Here is a 6,000-nt window from a genome sequence, read left to right on the forward strand (position 1 = left end):
CCATCAGGTGTGTCCTTTGACAAGAGCCCAAACAACTTCTGAACAGACCTGAACTGGGGATGGTGGAAGACAGTTCCAGTGGGGAATATACTAGTTTCCAAACTTGGGGGAGGAATCTTCTCAGAAAAACCCACAGGCATACAATTAATTCCAGGGAAAGCAGAGACTTCTCAAAGTTAACGTGAGACCCTGAGGTCTGACCTCCTTGCTGGGCAAGATCAACCTGTCTCTAGTCTTCAGCACAGGTTTGAGGCTTCTTGCTAAGGGAGATGCAGTTTCAAGCTGGTCCCATGTGCTCTCAAGCAAGGAAGACTGCGGTCACTGAGACTGAGGAGAAAGAGGAAAGCCTGGGCTCAGGCCTCCCTGGCCGCATTCCCAATCTAACCCCTGGGACACTCAGAGTCTGGAGGGAGGGCCGCTCTCTCCTCCTCCTAGGGTTTTGTGTGGCCCACAGAGGCTCTGGGAGCAGGAAGCAGCCCCCAGCCCTCCTGCCTCTTAGCTGTGTGGCCCTGGCTCCGAGCCCTCTCCTCGGATGGCAGTGACAGAGCCACAGCTGTGAGCTCAAAGACAGGGTAAAGGGAGGAAGGAAAGTGTTCACTGGGCTCTCCTCCCCAGGAGGAGGTGTTTTGGTTCACTGAGCAAACAGCAGGACCCCAGGACCCTGAAGTTCATCAGGACCCTGGCAGCCACAGCCTGGAGGGATTTTGGTCAGTCTGAGGAATTTGTAGGCTACTGATGTTCTAGGAGACCCGCAACCTCATGGGTGCCCAAATTTGGCTGGGAGAGCAGGGTGGGTGCTGGATATCAAGCTCCTCCACTCAGAGCAGGGCTGGGGGAGGTCCTTGATGCTGGGAGCAGGTGAATATGGGGTGAGGAGAGGGAGGAGATGAACCACCAGAACTGACAGTGAGCACTGTCCACTGTGGCGCCTGGTATCTGGGCGCTCCCTATTCCCCCACATCCTACAAGGGAGGCTGGGGGCCTGGATGGAACTGTCCCCTCCACAGCCCCTCCCCTATCACTCCAGATCCTGGTGATTTACAGAGGCCTGCCTGTGGAGGGAACAGGAATTCAGAGGTCTCGGGTCAGATGTTAACTATTTCCAATCTTCCCCAGCGTGGCTAAAGCCAGAGGACTCACAACCCTGACTCCCAAGTACCTCACATGTAGGAGTCCAACCTGCTTCAAGTTCTGATTCCACAATCTACTGGCTGGGTGACCTTGGAGGAGTTACAAAGTCACAAGCCTAGATTTCCTATCCAGTGAAATGGGGCCAATTCCGCTCCCCTCATGGGGCTTTTAGGAGGATTAAAAGGGCTTATTACATAAAGTACGGAGTGTAGTTTCTGGAACTCAGTAAGCGCTCCAGTAAATGGTATTTAGGTTGTTTTTTTTCTGATTTGTTTTGTTTGAAAGCCCTTCCGTGCCAGCCCTGCTGCCTGGTAATGCCAGCTAACTCAATGAAACGAGGGGGAAGATTCAGCTGAGGCTGACCACGTCTTTGGGTCTGGGAAAAGTCGGGAGTCGAGAAGGGATGATGGAGGTGGGCCCAGGGTCCTGGATCCAGAGGAGACTTACGAGACACTGGGCTCCATGAGGGCACACCTGGAACTCCAGACACACCGCTTGCCTTTCCCAAACACCATGCTGCCTCTCCTATGGGGGATGGAAATTCTGAGCTGGACTGGACCCTCCTACTTCGCTTTTGTTCTCCACACCTTACACTCCATGGTCCAGCCAGACTAAACGTGTTTAAGTTCCTGGACCCCATATGCTGTTCCCTTGGCAGGAACACTCCCTGCCACCCCTCATGTCTCAACCCCTTCCCCAGTCTCTGCCTTGGATATCACTTCCTCCAGGTGCCCTCCACCTCCAGGAGCACATCAGCAGCCTTTCGTATGTGACTTTATATTTTTCTCCCTTGATTTTCTCCCTTGATATATATATATAAAACTTATTTTGTCCATCTCCCCCCACTAGTAGGTGGAAGGGCCTGCAAAGCCACTAAGGTATACCTGGCACCTAGACTAGAGCTTCACACTTGGTAGGTGCTCAATAGGTATTTGCTGAATGAAGGATTCACTATTAAAATTGCCTGTTGACTGATCTGCTTCCTCCTGTAGTTAGGGAGCTCACTGAGGTGAAGGAGCTACGGGCCTTACTTGCCTGTGAAATCCGAGCACCCAGCAGGTACTCAGGCGTTTCCTGGCGGCATAACAACCAGTCAGCTTGGCCTTGAGTCTCAGATACCTCACTGCCTCTGTGACGAGGGAGGAGCTGGACTCGACCACCTTGGCCACATGAGAAGGCTGCCACCCACCCACACGCTAGTCAGGACAGACATCTCCACCCAGGAAAATGTTCTCACCTGAGAAATTCAGGGCCCTTTCCAGATTCCCCTTCTACTTTGGGGGAGTGTGACAAGCATGAGCTTAAGGACAAATAAAGGAAAGGATTTCTCCCTCAAAACAAAGGACGTCATCAGGTATTTAATAAAGAACTGCTGTCTCTTAGCACAGGGCCAGGTGGGAAGCAGGAACCCAGAGGGGATGGGTCCAGGAAGGAGACTGCTGGGAGAAGGGGATGGTAGATAAAATCCAGAAGAGGCTCAGCAACTTCAAGACACAGAAAAGCTGACATCTCAGTACTCGGCCACTGTGCTGAGATCCCAGGTAATCCTCAGTCAACCCAGCAATTAAACTCCCAGGTATGTACCTAACCAACCCGCCTCTACAGTTTCACTTGAACAATGGGGTTCGCGAAGCACTAGCTGTAATAGCCAAAAAAATGGGAACTTCTCAAGATGCCCGTCAACAGCAGGAGTGTGGATGGTCCCATGACGAATACTATGGAGGAATGACAGTCTACCACAACCACATCCAGAACTATGCGAGAATCCCGAATGTGCAATGAAAGAAGCCAGATCCAAGAGGATATTCAGTTCAAATATAGGCGAATCAATCCATGGTATTTGAAGTCCTGATAGTGGTGGTTTTCTTGGGAAGGGTAGAGATGGGGAGAGAAGTGGCATCTGAGGTGCTGATAATGCTGTTTCTTAATGTGTATGCTATAGGGACACGGGTGTTTTAAGTGTGATGTTCAGTTACAGTGGTTCTTTGAATGGAGATGGTTCAGCCTCAGGACAGAGGACTCCACTGCTTTGGGGAGGATGCCACTGCTCTGGGGAAAGAGGACCTTCTCTCTCTCCTCCTCCTCCATCATCCTCCAAACGCTCTGCAGAGCTATCGTTTCCTAGAAATTCAAGCTTGTGGTAGGCCAGGCCTTCCTCACACAGCAGGGAGGTGAGGGCACCCTGCACGGGTAACCTAGGAACAGAGTGTGTGAAGAGGTGGGAAGGGAGACTAGAGGTTTGAGACCTGCTCCCCAGGCACCAGCTAACGGTGATGAACGTCAGGCTTTGCAACCAACCCTACTTGGCTGCTGAGCTAGGAAGGCAAGCCAGGTAGGCTAGAAGCCCCAGTTCCCAACTATTCATTCCACAGAGGCAGATTTATTGGACACCATGGAATCCCCTTGGGTGTAAACCCTGGCCTTACTGCTGACTTCCCTGGAGACCTCTTGCCAAGTTTCTTACCCTCATTTTACAGATGAGGGGGAGATATCACCACCTTTATGGTAAGGCACTTATAAGCATAAAAAATAACTAATCTTAGACAGTTAGCTCCTCCACGGCAGAGTCTTAGTTTTGTTCATTTTTTTAGCCATAGTTCAAGAGTACTGCCTGATACATGCAGCTGTTAAATACATGTTTACTGAAAAAAATAACATGTAAACAGAGGGCCTAGCCCATAATGGCAGCTCCAAAACAAAAGGCGATTTTTATACAAGTTGAAATAAGCAAAACCATCTTGACGTTAACTCCTGCTCAGCCAGATTTATTACTGAACTTTGAAGTTTTCTACCAGAGCTAATGAGGGTTAGCTTTAATCTTACCCAGTGCTGACTAAGGGTGAGTTGAACTTGTGCAGGGGCCATAATGAAGTACTAGATTTCTTTTACTGTAATTAAGCTGCTTCTCTCAACCATTCACCATGAAGAATGTATAGACCACTTGAAGTCACTCACTTTTAATCACTACACCAATACCACACAACCTCCTTCTTCCCACATTACCTTTGTCTTTGCTTTTAGACCACACTTGAAGGCAGGCAGACTCCAGAATGTGGGGTTGGGGCAGGGGAATATTCCTGCTCTACCTCCTTCCAGATTAACCTCTCAGTCTTGGTCTCTGTAAGCCTGGCTTCATCTGACCCAAGCCCCCATCACTAGGACACTTGAGAGACTGCATTCAAGCTGGTTTCCTCTGCAGGTGTGTCTCTGGAAAACTATGATGAAAAGGAATAAATGATTAAGTCCTCTTGAGGTAGAAGGCTACTGTTGGTGGGATTTGGTGCTCCAACATTGCACTTCATTTCACCCACCTCCCACTTTCCAGTGGTTTAAAAAAACACAAACATTCTAGGAAACTTGGGAGTCAGAAACCTCCATTCAAGACCTATTGAGTCACTGCAGAGATGACTTTGGTGAAGTCACAACCACTGAAGTTTCATCTGTAAAATGGGCAGAACTTCACAAGATTGTCATAACTTTTGCAAATACCTCCTGGGACCTATAAATACCAGGTCCTGGGCATAGACCTAGAAGTGAAAGTCATATCTGTGACCCTCAAGGAAGCTCACGAGTTTAGCCTAGGGAATTGAATCCATTAAGCTGTTCCTATGTTTCTCCACCTCTAAAACCTCCAGCAAGACTGAGATACAGTTTCTAAAGTCCCAGCTCTGGGATTAAGAGCTCAAGTTGTTTAAATGTACCTCACCAGCTTCAAGAGAATGTCAGGAGGATAAAGCAAGCTCAGAGTTGTGCAAATGCTTTGAAGAGGAAAGTGCACATACAAACAAGGTATTAATTATATCAGATAATGTCTTTGAGCTCAACTTCATAGACACCTGTGAAGTTCATAACCCGGGGGCAAACAACAGGGGCAATTGTTCCTTGGCTATAGGGAAACTGTTGTCTGCTTGGCCAAACTTGAGAGTTTGTATGTACCCTCAGGTCAACTCTTTTAACATGGCGGGAGCCAGGCTGGGGCTCCCACATATTGAGGATAGGGAGCTGGTATGGAGGAAGGGAGGTAGAAAAGGTATCAGCTGTTGAGGACTAAAAGAAGAAATACCACTTTTTTGCTTCAGAGTTCCAATTTATTGGACAAATTGGGCCCAGAAACTTGCTTTTACTTAAAAAGAAGGCAGCATCCCATTTCATGGGAAGACTCCCCTAAGAACTCGGCACGTTGCAGGGAGCTCTGCTCAAGGTTAGCCAAGCACGTTAACCCACCTTTTATTTTATAACCCAGGTGTGCTCCTGGCCTGAACCCACCATTTTTACAACCATAAACCAGACATCCGAGAAAGCAGAATTTTCTCAAAAGGTTTAACATGACTGACGTCACTGAGAAGCAAGCACTTGGCAACCGGACCGTGAAATAGAAAACCTGATCACCACTTCCCCACAACAATCTCAAGCTTAGTGAAGTGACAGTTAATCTGATATTTCTTCCTTCAGTAAGAAAGATAAGGTGCAGACTACAGTCAAAGCCATAGCCTGCTCTCCCAGAGTATAGCTGGAGAACTTGACAATGAGGGGGAGGGGGTACAGATTTGGCAGAAGTCTGGTTAGCAATAAAGCTTCCTCAGGGAGCCGGAATTGGATTTGGGGCCCTGCCCAAGTTAACATTTTTACAGGTTGGCTGAGCTGCAGTTTGTTAGCCAGTCAGTAATAAACCCATGTGCAAGAATTTAAAGTTTATGAGGCATGGCCTCTTAATGCTTCTCCTCAGCTCCCTGCAGCCAAGAGTTTAAGGAGCTTGGCCTAGCCTGGGTGTTAATTGTTTTGTCAATCTGCAGAGTTAGTTTGGGGGGGGGGGCGGGAGAAGGAAAAAGGCTTCCACAGACTGTAGGCACCAATCCTTCTTTTTTTTTT

At 48.5% G+C, this 6,000-nt stretch overlaps 1 protein-coding gene across 2 annotated transcripts in view; it reads right to left on the bottom strand.

The window, feature by feature from the left end:
• Nucleotides 1–6,000, bottom strand: part of CDH3 (cadherin 3, type 1, P-cadherin (placental)) — a 134,533-nt gene that overhangs the window by 37,418 nt on the left and 91,115 nt on the right. The window lies entirely within an intron of this gene.

This window comes from Bison bison, unplaced genomic scaffold, assembly GCF_000754665.1.
Source record: "Bison bison bison isolate TAMUID 2011002044 unplaced genomic scaffold, Bison_UMD1.0 scf7180017864297, whole genome shotgun sequence".
NCBI classification, from domain to species: domain Eukaryota; kingdom Metazoa; phylum Chordata; class Mammalia; order Artiodactyla; family Bovidae; genus Bison; species Bison bison.